The 18,755-nt window shown below is 44.4% G+C and overlaps 1 protein-coding gene across 5 annotated transcripts in view; it reads right to left on the reverse strand.

The window, feature by feature from the left end:
- TTLL9 (tubulin tyrosine ligase like 9) overlaps positions 1–18,755 on the reverse strand; it is a 198,731-nt gene that overhangs the window by 161,942 nt on the left and 18,034 nt on the right. The gene's annotated exons all lie outside the window — the stretch shown is intronic.

Here is an 18,755-nt window from a genome sequence, read left to right on the forward strand (position 1 = left end):
CCTACAGAGACACCAGTTGTGTGACTGTCAGGCCTATGAGCTGGTGGACTGGACTTCATTTCTCTGAGTACATTTTACTTTTATTTTTATTTAGCATTGCAATTTTAATAGGGTACATTACATTAGTAATATGCACCAAAAAGTGTAGAACTAGCATATTTTTTGGCTTCCACACACTTTGTCAAACCATAACATCCCTCCCTTATGAGTGAGAGTGAGGAAGTTTGCTTTACCCTCTTTAAGGCCCTAGCGCACACCATATTTTCTGTAATTTGCCTAGCTGTAGTTTGGGTTTTCCTTTCCGTGCTCCAAGCCATTGCCTGGTTCTTCGGCTACAAATTCCCTTGCTGGATCTGTTGTTTAAGTTGTTGTCCCATTCCGTTTCCTAAAAGATCAGTTCCCTTACCACAGCCCCGTAATGATGGGATCCAAGGTGGGATCTCCATGGAATCTATTCCCCAGACCTCCTCAGACTATGTCTCCCAAATCCCTTCAGTTTCTTGGACATAGGTTTAGTGTTCTCCTGAAGCTGCTAATCATATTCTTCCTGCAATATCCTGTCACCATCTCTCCTGACCAAGACACACTCACACCTGCACCCACATCCGTACCTGCCAGTACCCCATGCATCCATCAGACCAAAACTGTCACCCATATTGCCAAAACCCTGATGTACCACAAGCATTACATATGCAACTCCACTGTTACTGAATGCACACATAAGGGCCTTATCTATAATAATAAAATGCTAAGCGCGCATGCGCACTCTTACCAGTGTGTTCCCTGAGATCTGATCTGTCGGGCTGTGGCCGGTAGGAGTGCGCATGCGCGCCACACAAGCCTCCCTGCTTTCCACCTCGCGCCACTGCAGTGGGTCCTCTCACGAGACGCACCTGTGTCAGAGAAGGATTCCGACGAAGGCGGTGATCGTGAGGGGAGTTGCCGTGGCACCTTCAAAATTAAAAATAAACTTTGGGCAGAAACGGCCCCACACTTGCGACTCAGCTTCAGGCACACGTGCACGGTGGCTGTCGGCGCCTGCAGGCCATGGCGGCTGTCGGTGCCTGCAGGCCGTGGCGGCTGCTTGCTCTATAGAGGAAGGGCTATTATTGTGCTGACTTTGCTGCTGCTCTTTACAGGGTTTCTTAGTTGAGGTCCCCCAGCAGCATCGGGCAATGACTCCTTCATTGCTCTCATTCGACGATACGAATGCAACTTTGATGGGAAGGTCAGTGGGTGGCAAACGTGTTGATTCTGAGCTGCTGAATTATGGATGCTGTTACTGCTGGACAGAGGGGAGCAGGGAAGGGGTGTTGCTGGACAGGGGAATTCAGGGAGGATGGAAGGAGCAGGAGAGACACAGGACAGGGGGGAAGAAAAAGGAAGGGAGGCCTACTGCTGGACAGGGGGAGCAGGAAAGAGGTGCTGATGGACAGTGGAAGAGGTGCTGATGGACAGGGGAGAAGAAAAAGGAAGGGAGGCCTACTGCGGGACAGGGGGAGCAGAAAAGAGGTGCTGCTGGACAGGGGGGAGGTAAAATAAAGGGAGAAGGGCTGCTGCTGGATAAGGGGAGCAGTGAAGGGGTGGTGGTGGACACAGGGGAGGTAAAAGGGAAGGAGAATGGACAGGGGAATCAGCCAAGGGGTGGTGGTGGACAGCCGAGGAAAAAGAAAGACATAAAAAAAGAAATAGAGAAAGCGGTTAAGGAGAGAGAGAGAAAGAAATAAAGACAGACACACACACATATATTCTAGCACCCGTTAATGTAACGGGCTATAAGACTAGTATACCATATGTGTGCAGTCCATAGAGGAGAAGAAACCACGGGTCAAGTTTGCTTTGACCCCTGAGCCAGACCAACGTTTCGTTGGTTCATACGTTTTTGTGATAATCACAGACAAACTGGCAGATATAAGTGCTAGAATATAAAGAAAAGCAGATCTTCCAAACTTAACTCTTTAGATGCTCCTATTAGTTTCCTATTCGATGTATGCACCGTCATTAACTACCAGAAATTTTCAGACCACAATTGTGACAAAAGAAACCCATCCAAATATTCCCATCTAAATAAATACATTTGTCCAGAAATGACACCCTGGGTATAGGATGGAACAGTATATGACAAATACTACTGGTGTTCCACTTGGTCCTATGTAACAGCCGTCTCTTTAAATCCTATATTTAGGGGAAACTCAAAAGTAAAGCTTACTCAAAGTTCAGGATCCCCTGACAAACAATGTGTCCGGAAGAATACCTGTACTATGGTCCATTTCCACATGCAAGACCCCAAAGCTTTTCTAATCCCACGCCGATACCAAATTGGTATTGATGCTGGGGGAAATGATCCCTATGGATTCATGGAAGTAGGAATCAGTATCTTTCCATAGGCTCCATCACAGAAGAAATAGAGCATAATACTGAATATGGTGCATCAGCAACTAATCTTTTCCTTACCCTAGCTGAGACTATAGCTGACACACTGAATATAACTCAATGTTATGTATGTGGAGGAACCCATATGGGAGAATATTGGTCTTGGGAAGCACAAGAAGTGGATTTCACTAAATCTTCTTCCTTTAAAGTAAATTTTACCATGTCTCCCCCTTCATCAGTAGGTTCTCCCTGGGTACTGAAAACTTGTTTGTCCCTGAGCATTGTATTGTCAGGCTTTAGGTATCAAATGGTTTTCAAGCAGGATGGTATGCTTGTACTTGCATCTATACCTGGGTGCCTGATAAATCCAGTTGGGACATTTGGCTCGATGGCACTCGACCCTTTCATGACACATTTTTCTTACTTCTCAGCCATGCTCAGTATTCTAAGCTAAATAAGACTTCCTCTGAGCAAGTAAATTGGCCTGCCCCTGATGGCCTTTATTGGATATGCATACGCCTATTGGATAAAGCATACGCCTGGTTACCAAAGAATTGGGTAGGGTCATGTAATCTTGGCATAATCCGGCCCAGTTTCTTTTTACTCCCACTTGAACATGGAGAAAACCTAGGTTTCCAAGTATATAACACCACAATACTAGTCAACACTAGACAAACGTGGCACATTAGGAGTGGATACAGGGAAAAACATATAACTAGGGAATAGGGAAGTAGCAAGCAGCAGGCACAGAAGACAACACACACTCACACAAGCAAACAGGAACCGGTGAAATAAAAGAGAGTACTCCAAAAAGGCGGACAGCAATGGAAGCAGAGGGAATCCAGAAGTTGAGCTTTCAAGTGTTCTGCACAATATGTATGACTACCTCCCCTCGAGGAGGCAGTCATATGTATGCGGTTGGTGTCAGGAGCTAAAAAGCTTGAAGAGGGAAGTCAGACAACTGAAAGACAGGATACATGAACTGGAAGGACTCTACATCACAGAAGACCCACTCAGGACAGCAGAGGACTTCATGAGAGGGAGACACATTGAGGAAGAAGTCAGAGAACTCGAGTAATTCATTGAGGAGGCCTACAGGAGGAGGGTGGAAAAACACGAACATCAGAGAAAGGCTGAAGACACACCAACATGGAAGGGAGAACAAGTAAAGATGACTCCAAGGAAGATACCCACAGAGAAATCCCGGAGGAAGGGGAGGAATGGTCTAGTCGATGCCCAAAAGAAGCAGCTAAGCATACCGAGGACATAGAAGAAAAAGCAGCGAAGCACTCCGAGGACATAGACCTGCGACTGGAGCGAAAATTGAAGAAGGGAAAGTCTGCGATCCTAGTGGGAGACTCAATCCTTAGGCAAGTAGACAGCCACATAGCAGGTGGGAGAGAGGATCGACTGGTGACCTACCTCCCAGGAGCGAGAATAAAGGACATCGTGGACATATTTGGAAAGATCCTAGAAGGAGCGGAAACAGAAGAGACTATAGTAATGATCCACATCGGGACAAATGATGTCAGCAGGAGGGACTACAATAGAAGTGCACTGATAGAACTGTTCAAGATTCTGGGTAGGAAGTTGAAGATGAGGACTCGGAAGATAGCATTTTCAGAGATCCTACCATTACCGAGGGCAGATGTGAAGAGGCATAAGAACATAAGAACATAAGCAATGCCTCTGCTGGGTCAGACCTGAGGTCCATCATGCCCAGCAGTCCGCTCACGCGGCGGCCCAACAGGTCCAGGACCTGTGCAGTAATCCTCTATTTATACCCCTCTATCCCCTTTTCCAGCAGGAAATTGTCCAATCCTTTCTTAAACCCCTGTACTGTACTCTGCCCTATTACTCCCTCTGGAAGCGCATTCCAGGTGTCCACCACTCGTTGGGTAAAGAAGAACTTCCTAGCATTCGTTTTAAATCTGTCCCCTTTCAACTTTTCCAAGTGTCCTCTTGTTCTTTTATTTTTCGAAAGTTTGAAGAATCTGTCCTTCTCTACTCTCTCTATGCCCTTCATGATCTTATAAGTCTCTATCATATCCCCTCTAAGTCTCCTCTTCTCCAGGGAAAAGAGACCCAGTTTCTCCAGATGGAACTACAATCAATAAATGCATGGATGAAGAGATGGTGTGAGGAAGAAGGATTCCACTTCGTGAGGAACTGGTCAACGTTTTGGGGCAAGAGCAAGCTCTTCAGGAGAGATGGACTGCACCTGAGCGCAACAGGAACTAGACTTCTAGCAAACGTCAGGAGAGGAATAGAACATGCTTTAAACTAAGAAGAAGGGGAAAGCCAACAGTCGACCAAGTGTCGACGATTCAGAAGAAGGTATCCCGTGAAGATACTAAGTGGGAAAAATGCTGGGAAGAAACAACGGGCAAAACACAGGAATTGACTGATCCAGAAGAGAAGGATAAGAGGATAGTAGCACAAAAGAAAATAAAGATCGAAGCACAGGAAAAGGAAACGAAGACAAAAAATACCAGGACTTAAACTGCATATATACTAATGCAAGGAGCCTAAGGAACAAAGTGGGGGAATTAGAAGTCATGGCCAAAACTGAGAACCTAGACATCATTGGGGTCTCCAAAACATGGTGGAATGAAGAAAACAAATGGGATATAGCACTGCCGGGGTACAAACTCTATTGTGAGGACAGGTCAGGTCAGAAAGGAGGGGGAATAGCCCTATACATAAAAGAAAGCATACACTCGACCAGAGTGGACACAGCAGCGATGACCAACAAATTGGAATCGCCATGAGTTAACATACCAGGAAGGAAAGGGCCCGAGATAAAGATGGGCCTATACTGTCGTCCACCTGGGCAAACCAAAGCTACCGATGAAGAAATGGAAGCTGAGATGAAACGAGAATGCAAAAGCGGTAACACAATTATTATGGGAGACTTGCCATAGAACCGAGAGGGAATGCCACTCTGGATCTAATCCTTAATGGGCTAATAGGACCTGCAAAGGAAGTGGAAGTAGTGGGACTGTTTGGAAACAGTGATCACAATATGATCAAGTTCAAAGTTGAAGTAGGAATACCGAAGGGAAAGAGAACCACAGCGACAACTTTTAACTTCAAGAAAGGAAACTACGAAGCGATGAGGGTAATGGTAAGGAAGAAACTTAGGAACAGCTCAAAGAAATGGCAGACTGTAGAGCAAGCCTGCTCTTTATTCAAGGACACGGTGAGCGAGGCGCAAAATCTGTATATCCCCAGATTCAGAAAAGGGCAAAAGAGCCGAACAAAAGACCCGGCGTGGATATCTAAAGAAGTGAAGAAAGCGATAGGTGATAATAAGAATTCATTCAAGAAATGGAAAAAGGGCAAAACCAAGGAGAACTGAAAAGAACACAAGAAGTATCAAAAAGAATGTCACCTTGTGGTTAGAAAAGCAAAAAGAGAATATGAAGAGAGGCAAGCCAGGGAAGCACGAAATTTCAAACCGTTCTTCAGATATGTTAAAGGGAAAAAGCCGGCTAGGGAGGAGGTGGGACCGCTGGATGATGGAGATAGGAAGGGAGTGGTGAAGGAGGAGAAAGAAGTGGCGGAAAGACGAAACATGTTCTTTTCATTAGTATTTACAAAAGAGGACACATCCAACATACCGGAACCTGAACAAATCTTCAAAGGAGACCAGGCAGAAAAATTAACATCTTTAAAAATAGATCAAGAGGTGACCCGGGGAACTACAGACCGGTAAGTCTGACCTCGATTCCGGGGAAAATGGCAGAAGCACTGATAAAAGATAGCATCGAGGAGCATCTAGAAAGGAATAAACTTATGACAACAAGCCAACATGGCTTCTGCAAGGGAAGATTGTGCCTGAAGAACTCAGACCGCTGCTGTTCAATGTATTTATAAACAACCTAGAAACGGGGACGAAGTGTGAAGTTATAAAATTTGCGGATGACACTAAACTCTGTAACAGGGTCAGACCAGCGGAAGAATGTGAAGACCTACAAAGGGACCTAAACAAACTGGGGGAGTGGGCAAATAAATGGCAAATGAACTTTAACATAGGGAAATGCAAGGTCATGCATTTAGGGAAAAAGAACACGATGTTCAGCTACAAAATGGGGGGAACAGTACTAGGGGTAAGCAACCTTGAAAAGGACTTGGGTGTGCTGGTGGATACAAAATGAAACCAGCGGCACAATGTGCAGCAGCCTCAAAGAAAGCAAATAGAATGTTGGACATTATTAAGAAGGGTATTACAACCAGGGGAGAAAGGTTCCTGCGGCTCAGGCCTCAGTTGAGCTGCGGGATGGGGGCTGTACAGTGCCATTTTGGGGGGCAACACCTGGCTCTCAGGTCTTTTCCCCCTCCCCCCTTGAAGAACCTGGCTACCTAAGTTCCATAAGCTCACTTGTTCTGTGGGCGCGGGGCTACAAAAGTCACCATTCTCTTTGGAGAGGTGCCGGTGGGAGGAGTTTGTTACTACTTTGTCGCGTAGGACAGCCAAGGCTGCTTCAGCCGTAGTCACGCACGGGCAGCAACAGGCCCTGAGGGCGGTCGGCCAAGGCCCTTACCTCCCGCCACGAAAGAGGGGGGTGTCACTGCAGTTGCTGGTGCCACCGCTGTCAGTCTTTCTCCTCTTGGAGGAGAGATACCACCTCCGGCAGTGATTCCTTTGCCCTCACTATTCAGCAGGCCCTAGTTGAGGTTGGCCTTGGCTGGGGCACCATTTCACTGGCAGCCTAGTATACCTTGTTTAATCCCGGCCGGCTGACAGCTAGGCTAATTGTGGGCTAGCTGCAGCTCTTTCTCTCTGGATCAGAGTTTTTTTCTTTCCACTCCTTCTGGGTCATTCATGTGGAGGAGTGGGCTAAAAGTTGGATCAGATATCTCAGTATCTGATGTTGTTGCTGTATCTATTTGGGGGCTCTGGGAAAGGCACTTGTCACTTCGGGGCCCAGGTACAGTTTTGTTGTATTGCTTCTCCTCTGGCATTCTTCTTGACTTTGGTCACAGTTTGCCTCCTGAGAGAGCTGTATAGATTTGTGCTTCAGAGGCCTTCAGTTAGAGGAGGAGTTTTCCCTTGTCCCGTTTCCAGGCTTGATGCCCTAGACCCTTGCGAGGAAAAGGTCTGGTCTACGATGGTGCTCATGTGTTTTGACATCAGCTAAGGACCATTGCTAGGCATGATGGTTCCATTCCACAGGAGGATATTTGGGGCCTGTCAGATATGATGGGAGGCTGCTTTGCACTCATTCTATTCGTGGGATGTAGCTGTGTTTTCCACAGCACGGTGCTCTCAGGCAAGGATGGCTCCTTTTCACATAGGCTAGGGAGGGTAGCCTCTGTATGATCATGGGTAACATACTCTCTGGAATGTAGAATCTCCTTGGACACGTGCTACAGGGCAGGATTTGGGGGCGAGGGATTTCCCGTTCGCTTCTTTATTTCTCTCCCTACGTTTGGACTGCTTTGATACATCTCACTAGTCTCTGGATTCATCTGCTGTGACTAAAGGAAAGAAAATTATCAGGTAAGGACATAATTTTACCTCTACTTGCATATGCAGGTGTCTTCAGTTAAATATTTATTCTTCTTTTTTTCCTAGAGGCCCAGTTGTCTGCAGCTTTCCCATAATCAAAGTCCTCAGGATCTGGGCCCTCCAAGGAGATCAGCATGAGATTATTTAGTGTGCTTTGATTCATGCGATTTCTCAAACATGACTTGATCCTTTTAAGGGCAGAAAACCCCCTTTCACATTCAGCTGTGCTCACTGGGATCACTAGCCCAATATGAGCTAGTTTGGCTAAATTTGGAAACGACTCTTTGTGCTCTGATGTTGTTGCCATTTTTAGTAAAATTTGTTTTGGATTGAAGTCTTTGTATGATTGACTTCTGATCATTTTTGATGCAACTGTCTATTCTTGCCTGCTACTTTCATATTTTAAAATTGGAGGGCTACCATTTTTGGAGTAATGAGCAAAAAGAATTTCAGCAGACTCACTTGAATCGTGAGTTTCTGCATTGAAAACTTTTGAAAAGCTGGAAATAATTGGCATGTCAGGGAATCTTGCATCTAGGTGCTTGACAACTGTCTCTAGGTATTTATCATATATTGCAATTTTGAATGCCATTACATCACTCTGTGTATAGACAATGCGGAGATCTGACCATTCTTCTGCCAGACAAAGATGAAGGCTTTGAAAATATCTCCCAGGAGTGTCTTTCAACTGCATGATGGACAATTTTGTAGCGAGCACAATTGGCTCAATTTCGGTAAGATTGACATCTTGCCTTTGCCAAGCCTTAGATAAGTTGGACAAGAAAGGTAATACATCTGAAAGCATCATCAGAGAGGAAACAAAATTGTACGTTTTAATACATCTGCTTAATCCTTCAGCTGTGATGTCATTTCGTTCAGTGGCCTCTCTTTCCAGCGCAGCTATGACACTCATCATGCACTGTCGTAGTTACCGTATTTTCTCGCATATAACGCGCGCGTTAAACGTGGTTTTTACAAACCGTGCATACCCTTGCGCGTTATACGCATGAGCGTGTTGTACAAAATTTTTTTTACATAGTTCCCCCCCCCCCGACGCCCGATTCATCACCCGGAAGGAGCGCTCGCACTCCCACCCCGAAGGACCGCTCGCACCCCCACAGCCTCCCCCCCTCCCCCATGGAGAAGCTGTCTACCTTGTTTCTGGATGCCAGCCCAGCTGCTTCCTCTGCCGGCGGTCCCGCCCCTTCTCTGAGCCCTGCTGCGCTGCTTCCTCTTCAGGCGGTCCCGCCCTTTCTCTGATGTCAGAGAAAGGGTGGGACCGCCGGCAGAAAAAGCAGCGCAGCAGGGCTCAGAGAAGGGGCGGGACCTACGGCAGGGAAAAAAGCTGGGCTCGCTGGCATCCGGAAACAAGGTAGACAGCTTCTCCATGGGGGAGGGTGGGGAGGCTGTGGGGGTGCGAGCGGTTCTTCGGGTGGGGGTGCGAGCGGTCCTTCGGGGTGGGAGTGCGAGCGCTCATTCGGGGTGGGGGTGCGAGCGGTCCTTCAGGGTGGGGGTGTGGGTGCGTGCGAGCGGTCCTTCGGGGTGGGGGTGCGAGCAGTCCTGCGGGTGGGTGAATCGGACGTCGGGGGGGGGCATCAGGCTTTCAGGGTAGGGACAGGACTTCAAGGAGGAAAGGAGAGTCGGGGCGGGCGAAAACAGAGTCGGGGTCTCCAGAGGAGAGTCGGGGCGGGCGAAAGGAGAGTCGGGCAGCATGCGCGGTATACGGGTGTGCACGGTATATAAAAATTTATGTACATAAATATGTGTTTTTTGCGCGCTATACCCGTGTGCGCGTTTTACACGGGTGCGCGTTATCTATGTGAAAATACGGTACTGTACTGTAGAGGCATGAGACAGCCATCTAGTGTCACTGGCTATTTTCAGCTTAATCTGGGGAATGTTCAGAATATTTTGCATTTCTGTTAAACCAGCCATCCTAACTGAAGAATTTTGGAAGAAATTTTGGAAGAAATAGAACAGCTGCCTTAAGATGTCATTCAGTTTTGTTAAATAAGGTATGGCAGCTGCTGCTTGGGCACTTGCAAGGGCCAATCGATGGTTTACACAGTGGCAGTTGACCAAGAGTCCAGATGTTTTATCTTTAAGCAGTTTTGCCACACCTTTCTGTTTCCCAATCATAACAGCTGCTCCATCTGACCCTAGTCCAACCAGATTAGCAGTTTTCAAGCCTAGTATGTCCATAGTCTCAGTCAGAGTGTTGGTTATAGTCTCCGTTTTGCCATCACTCATATTGCGGGTTGATACAAAACTAATTTTGACCTGTTTAGTGACCTGGCAAACATATTTAATGTAAATAATTAATTGTTTTACAACTGAGATGTCTGTGGTTTCATCACAAAGAATACTGAAAAAATTTTCAGCGTGCATATTTTTTGCAGCTCTTGCATTATTCTTTCTGAGGTGTAATGTGCATTTTTACCAACATTGAGATGTTGTAAAAAGGAACAACCCATTTCTTTACAGTGTTCCAACAGCTTTTCAAACAACGTTGTATGTGGTAATTCATTTTTTGCCAACCAATACATGGATCTTAAAGCTCCCACAAAGGCATCTCTCTGTAAGTTATTTAATATGGATACAGATCTTTCAATTTGACCGATTCCAGTTTGCTCTAGTACACGCTTTCCTAAAAGATCAGAAGAAGACTCAATGTGTGTTTTACTTTTTTCATGGTCCAGCAAGCTTTCTTTTCGAATTCTTGTGCATGGCACATTTACCCAAGGTAACTCCCTCCTTGGGAGGTGTTTGTTTGAATATTTCATGCACAATGAGCACCACATACCATTTTCTTTGACCATTAGCCAATCAAACTCTTTAAACCATTGTTTGTTTATGCCGGATAAGCGGTGCTTAGATTTATCAATTGGCAGAGTGTGTGCTGAAAAGATTTCCCCTGATGGACCAACCTCTGCAATGTCTTTGTCTGAAATTGCCACATCAGCAGTTGACGCTGCACCTTCATTGGTTTGTGGCATCTCTTTTCTGAAATAACTGAGCAGTGTTGTTTTCTGAACACTTTTTTTACTCATGTTGGTAAAATGAAAAGTACCTATGAAGAAGACTTTTGAGAGGTAATGTGGGAGCCTATTGGTTATTCAGTGCACACTTACACTACGGCAGGGCAAGATATGAACAAAAAAAGGAATGGCAGATGTGTCACTTTAACAGGAACCAGTGAGTGCTAAACAGGATTTTTATTTTTTGCTCGTCTGGGCTTAGCCTGCCCCAAACACTCTGTGATAAAAGAAGAGGGAAAGGCACAGCCAAGTCTGGCCCTGGACTCTTTTTTTCCCTCTTTCTGGAGGACCTACTGCCATGAAATATTTCTATAGCGCTTTCAGATGTACGCAGCGCTGCAGTCATAAAGAGGGAAAAGCACAGCCAAGTCTGGCCCTGGACTTTTTTTTTCCCCCTTTCTGGAGGACCTACTGCTATTAAATATTTCTATAGCGTTCTCAGATGTACGCAGCTCTGCACAGAGTCATAAAGAGGGAAAAGCACAGCCAAGTCTGACCCTGGACTCTTTTTTTCCTCTTTCTGGAGGACCTACTGCTATTAAATATTTCTATAGTGCTCTCAGATGTACGCAGCTCTGCACAGAGTCATAAAGAGGGAAAAGCACAGCCAAGTCTGACCCTGGACTCTTTTTTTCCTCTTTCTGGAGGACCTACTGCTATTAAATATTTCTATAGTGCTCTCAGATGTACGCAGCGCTGCAGAGTCACAAAGAGGGAAAAGCACAGCCAAGTCTGGCCCTGGACTCTTTTTTTTCCCCTTTCTGGAGGACCTGCTGCTATTAAATATTTCTATAGCGTTCTCAGATGTACGCAGCTCTGCACAGAGTCACAAAGAGGGAAAAGCACAGCCAAGTCTGGCCCTGGACTCTTTTTTTCCCCTTTCTGGAGGACCTACTGCTATTAAATATTTCTATAGCGTTCTCAGATGTACGCAGCTCTGCACAGAGTCATAAAGAGGGAAAAGCACAGCCAAGTCTGACCCTGGACTCTTTTTTTCCTCTTTCTGGAGGACCTACTGCTATTAAATATTTCTATAGTGCTCTCAGATGTACGCAGCGCTGCAGAGTCACAAAGAGGGAAAAGCACAGCCAAGTCTGGCCCTGGACTCTTTTTTTTTCCCTTTCTGGAGGACCTGCTGCTATTAAATATTTCTATAGCGTTCTCAGATGTACGCAGCTCTGCACAGAGTCACAAAGAGGGAAAAGCACAGCCAAGTCTGGCCCTGGACTCTTTTTTTCCCCTTTCTGGAGGACCTACTGCTATTAAATATTTCTATAGCGTTCTCAGATGTACGGAGCTCTGCACAGAGTCATAAAGAGGGAAAAGCACAGCCAAGTCTGACCCTGGACTCTTTTTTTCCTCTTTCTGGAGGACCTACTGCTATTAAATATTTCTATAGTGCTCTCAGATGTACGCAGCGCTGCAGAGTCACAAAGAGGGAAAAGCACAGCCAAGTCTGGCCCTGGACTCTTTTTTTTCCCCTTTCTGGAGGACCTGCTGCTATTAAATATTTCTATAGCGTTCTCAGATGTACGCAGCTCTGCACAGAGTCACAAAGAGGGAAAAGCACAGCCAAGTCTGCCCCTGGACTCTTTTTTTTCCCCCTTTCTGGAGGACCTACTGCTATTAAATATTTCTATAGGTCTACCAGACAACACAGGCTGCACAGAGTTAAAAGTAAGAAAATAGTCTCTGCTCCAAAGAGCTTACAACTTTTTTTCTCTCCAAAAATACCCTGTTGAAAGCACAGAGGGAAGTTAGAACCATCAACCTAATCCGCCCAAAACTTTCTGCCTGGTCACTCAGCACAAACGGGAAACAAAAGTTCGGTCATTGAAGGGGCGGACCTTTGGAGCGTGGGCGAAAATGTTTTAATAGGTCGATGTTAAAACACTATGCAAATTACCCTTCCCTGCTCACGGTGAAGGAGTAGGGGCAGGGAAAGGATAATTTGCATAGCGTGCTAAGGCGTTGGACCAATCGAAATACAACCCCTTGGCGCACTATGCAAATTACCCCATTCTCCGCCCATACTCCACCGTGAGAAGTGGCGTAATTCGTGGAAAATCCTTTGGTCGCTAATGCTGGTTCTTCTGCTCATGCTCAGTTAGACCTGATCTGAGCAGAAGAACAGGCATTATCCGAAGTTTGCGTGCTGAATTAAATGCTGCTGAAGTTGTGGTTCAGGCAGGAAAGATATATTCACCTTCAAGTAAGGGGTGCAGGCAAACCGGAAGAAGCAGGCGCTTGACAATTCATGCGCGAGCCACCGCCGAGTCGCGAGTCCGATGTCAGATCCCGGAACCGGTCCGGCGTGGTCTCTGCAGCTGCAAAATGGCAGCCGGGCGCTCACTTAGGTTAGCTGGGCGATGCGCCCGGCTGGAACACGCTAGGGAGAACACTGGAAAAAGCGATGAATGTAGATGCACTTGTACGTAGTCACCGGGCGAAACTCTGTTGCAAACATCATCCAGAATATGTTAAATGCCTTGGTGTATGGCATTTTGAACCTCACATAATGAAATTATCCTGTCTAAATTAATGAAACAAAATTCTTCTGAATAAAGTTTCACAAGCTGGACATAGCTGATTGGTTCTGAATCTTCAGAAGGATCTAATGCACCATTATTTGACCTGTCCTCTGATACATTGTTGCTATCAGAATAATTATCAACTTCATAACATTCTCCATCTTCTGTGCAGTCTGGCTCTGACATGCTTTCACTGTGTGTCTTTTTCCTGTTAGACTTTTCTGTAGAGTTCACGATATCTGCTTGCGACTTTCTTACATTTTCTTGATCTACAATTTACAAAACAGCATCGCCGTTAATACACTTTTTTTTTCTCCCTTTGAGGATCTGACTGCCTAACATTTTCTTGATCAGCCATTATAAAAGTAATGGCGTTTTCTTTTACACTAGTCTCCTTACAAAACCAGAATACTTACTATTTTGTTTATCTTTCGGTTTCCGGTAAGCACCTTTGAGATCTGATTCGCCGTCTAAAGTTTTCACTATGTGACCTGTCGGGTTCACGGTATCTGCTTGCGACTTTTTAATATTTTCCCTATCTACAATTTATAACATAGTATAGCCATTAATACACATTTTCTTTGACTGTGCTTAACATTTTCTTGATCAACAATTCTAAAAGTATAGAATTTTTTTTCTTTTAACATTAGTCTCCTTACAAAACCAGGATACCTACTATTTCGTTTATCTTTTGTCTTCCGGTAAGGAACCGGCTGTTGGTTAGAACTTGTTGATGTAGAAGGTGTCGGTTCTCCAGCCGTTTCTTAATCCAATCATGACGTAAAAAGAATGTTTTTTAGATGCTGCTTTTTAAAAAAAAACAACATACGTGCCAGATAATACAACTTTTACTTACTTTTTAACAATTTCTGTTGTCTTTTTCTGGTAAGAGATAGTTTATTTCTACAATCAGATTCCTGCTCCTGTTTTTAAACGCAATGATAGATTCAGAGACAGAAAAAAATGATATCCCTATAAACAAAAAATAAAAACCCCTTTTCTACTCACCATGTTAGTTAGTGGTTGATGTAACCGGGGTCCAATGTAACATCCACAAAAACCAGAACGCTTGCTGGTCTTGTCATAGCGTATTTTTATACACTTACAACTTTCTACAGAAGTTATCCATTCACAAAGGCTTTATTGTATGTCTATGGCCCCCGCTACAGCTACATATAGATCTTGTTTGTCTTGGTTAGTCATTTTAGATATCAAAATGACCCTAACGTGCCTAGAGCATTGTTCCTTATAACCTGTCACACCTTCTATTGTTTTAGTTTGGGTCGTTAATTCACGTGGTTAGCAATTCCTAAAACACCACACATATTTGTAATTTTAAAAAATCTTTTTTTACATCAATAAATGTTTTAGTTGAACGTTACGGGGCTCATAATCGAAAGAGAAAAACGTCAAAAAACCGGCCCAGTCAGCACTTGGCTGAACATTTCTCAAAAACGTCCAAGTGCCGATACAAAAAATAGGTTTTAGACGTATTTCTAAATGACCTAGGCCTTCATAGTGCCGCTGAACGACCAAAGCTAAAAGGAGTGTCGAGGGCGGGAGTTGGGCGGGACGTGGGCCGGCTTAGACTTAGTCATACAGCATGTATAACCGAAAGTTATACAGCCCACGATCGACGGAACTTGGACGTTGTGACTTAGACCATGTAAAAAACATGGTCTAAGTCACAAAAACCCACCTAAACTCACCAGATAAGCACTTCAAACACATAAAACAGACCCCCACACACTACCCCAGTGATCACTGACCCCCCACCTCCATAAAATTATTAATCACATCTTTAAAATTCCACCTCCAGACCATCATCACCTGGCCGCCTGGCATAAGAAAGCCTAGTCGTCCAGGCCAGAGGCAGCTTAAGTCATCTTGGGGGTGGGTTAGGGACCCATAGAAAGGAGGACCCATGCCCATAAGCCCCTGTAATCACTGCATTGATACACAGGTGCATTCCCCTATACACCCCAAAACCCTATTTTACTGGCATATAAGTGGCTCCTGCAGCCATAAGGGCTATTGGGGTGATAGATGAGTGGGTCTAGGGGATTCTGGAGATGGTTTGGGGGCTCAACATGACTTATAAGGGAGCTGTAGTGAGAAGACATGGTACCCCTTTTGTGAAGTTCACAGCAGTGCCCTGTAAGGTACCCCACTATTTAGGTGGCATGTCTGGGTGTTCAGTCCATCACTTTGCAGACCCCTTCCACATCCAACAGGGCTTATTCTAGGCGTTTTGGACTTGGATGAAAAGTTAGACGAAAATGTGGTATAAAGATGGACGATTTAGTGACTTGGACGATCAGATCTGTAGGACGTATAATTAGACGATTTTCAAAAGTAAAAAAATTTTGAATGTATTTTTCGAAAATGTGTCCTAAGCTGTTTTTTACTTTGGATGACTTGCGAGTTGGACGTAAATGGACTTAGATGTCCCTTTCGATTATGCCCCTCTATATGTTTAAACTTTTATACAAAAAACAAGCAGTTACATACTGTATTTCCCTCAACCCCGAGAATAAAAATGTTTTAAAAAGCATTTCTTTTGAAGAATGATTAATAATCGGTATCACGGATTAAATCATTTACAATCTCTACATATTCACCATCTCTCATGAGTAGTTGTGACCCGTTTATAGAGGTATAATATCTCTGATTAAATCAATGATTATATTAATGCTTTCATTACAAATCATCAGTATTTTCATTTTATAGCCTACAAAAGTGACTACATTTACGTTCCAGGCACAGCATGACACAAGTCTTCCTGAGTTTCTGTTGTATATACTTTTGCCTCCAAATCAAGCAATTGTGGTGTTTTTGCCCCCCAGCTTCACAGTATTCATCCTTCACACCTTGCAGACATTTATTTATAATGCAGTATACATCTAACTTTATAACTGGTTTAAGTTCTGGTGGTGTTTTGGAAAGTCCTATGCCAATCCACCAACCATAATCACAAGCATCTTCAGGTCTTAATTTTAGTTTACGTTCAATCACCGCAGGTTCTCTTTGAAACGAGCAGAAAAAACACAAACAGGATAGATTTATCATCGGTATGTACACCTTGTCCACAGGTTCCTGTGATTGTGAAGATCCGCCACTTCCCTACAAAAACCACATACAGAAATAAATTTTCCTTTTTAAAACACAAGAACACATCCAGCTTCATAAACCCTTCAACACCGAGCCCTGGCAATGAAAAGTGTCTCTCTCTCTTTTACCGTGAAAGATCCTGACTTTTCCAACATGTATGTTGCTTCGGCGGCTGCTGCTGCTTCATAAAGCTCGATATCCGAAGTATTATCCTCTGGTAGTTCATAGCATGCATCTTCATTTTCTGTGTCCGAATCATATAGCTTTTGGACGTCTGGAAACTCTTGTATTTCAGAACCTGTTAATTCATGCATATGCTCCCCGGTATCTGCCTGCGCATCAATTGGTTTTTCAGCCGGTGGGTAACCCTCTTTCTCTGCATCACAGTCTTTAAGAAAGTTACGAGGCCTCTTGGTAGGCCTTTTTTCAGTTACCTTTGTGTTAAAGGGGTCGATGTTTTCTTTGATTTGTACAGTTTTTCTGTCATCGGGTAACTCTCTTTTTCTACATCACGGTCTTTAAGAAAGTAACGTAATCTACAAGCCTTCGTGGCAGTCATTTTGTTTGACGGTTTGAGAACCTTTATTTCTGTTGTTAACAGCTGTGAGAACTTTATTTTATTTCTGATGTTAACAGATGTTTGTTAAAGAGTTAAGGCATACGTCACTATAACAACATCAGGGGGCAGGACATAGTTATTCAGACAGTTTGGTTTTTTTAATATTTTTTCAGCTTGTTACTGGTATGACAATACCAGTAGACAGGGACATGTTCAGACAAGTTTAAACACACCTCCCCCTCCCCCTCGGCTTTATCAGGGCCTGCAAGAACCTTTATGATGAACCAGCTTATCAGTTGTCACCATGACAATCTGGGTGTTACCCTTCCCCACAAACGTTAACTAAGATTTCCTACTGTTAAAAAACCAGGAAAGAAAAAAAAAAAAGGCATCTGTAGAGGTCTTTTTTCTTTTGTAAGCTGTTTGTGCATTGCATCCACTACTCTAACAATTAGATCTTAAAACCTGTCTTTTACTAAAAGGCTGTTAAAATAAAAGACACTCTTTTTTTCTGGCCACATCATTTCCGGGGGGTTCGACTAAATCTGTTTCCACTAACATCATCAGAAAATGCATTTCTGTCTCATCAGAAAAGCGCGTTTCCAGCGCTTCATTTACCCTGTTTCCGCTGATGTGGTCAGAAAAACGCATTTCCGGCACTTCATTTACCCTGTTTCCACCTACATTATCAGAAAGCGTATTTTTGGGGTCAAACATGCCCCATTTCTGGTGACGTGGCCTGGGGGGGCATGGGCAGAGCCACCACCATTCATTCCTATGGGAGGGGACGGGGGGAGGAGGGGTCATGATGTGGGCGGGGAATGGGTGGTGTTTGGGTGAATATGGGCAGTGTTTGCACAGAGAGTGGGTGTGGTATGGGCGGAGAGTGGGCGGGGCTTAACCTGGAAGTGATCACTGATTGGTCAATCCTTATCCTTGACAGCTGTCAATCATTTTGACATGAGGTGTACCCTTTATTACTACTGTGGCAGCTTCATCAGCGGTGGCTTCAGCAAGGCAGGGGGCAGGCAGGGAGGGATCCCAGGAGGTGGCCAGCCCGCGTACCCCCAACAGGCAGCCCGTGTACCCCCTGAGGTTGGGAAACACTGCTATATATGACAGAGCTCAGTTTTAGTGTTCTCTGTCTCCGCTTGCTGGTGGATGGTCATAACCCACTTGTTTCTGGATTTGTCTGCTGCTGATGACAAGGAAACTATTCATTATCAGGAAGTACAGGCACTGTAAGCAAATGAGAAAACTTTGAACCCAACTATTTTCAAAATCCTTTTTATGCCAGATGCACACACAAACTAAGCTAAACTAAAACTTAATTTTATAGACTGGATCTTCAACCAAAAGGTGCTCGGCACGGTTTACAATAATGTAAATATAGTACATAAACATAAAAGAAGTATTTAGTAAACAAGAAAGTTTTCAGAGCTTTCCAAAATAAAACGAAGGGGGTCTAGACTTCTAAGTGAAAGCGGTAACTCATTCCAGAGCTGTTAGTTTGAAATTGAAAGAGTGGCTGAATCTCTTGAAAGTTCTGTTTTTACCCCTAAGGGAAGGACATGTAAGTTTTAATTTAATTGAACTCCTAGCAAGATGAGATCTGTGTACATTCCAAT

This window comes from Geotrypetes seraphini, chromosome 11 (genome assembly GCF_902459505.1).
Source record: "Geotrypetes seraphini chromosome 11, aGeoSer1.1, whole genome shotgun sequence".
Classification (NCBI taxonomy): Eukaryota; Metazoa; Chordata; class Amphibia; order Gymnophiona; family Dermophiidae; genus Geotrypetes; species Geotrypetes seraphini.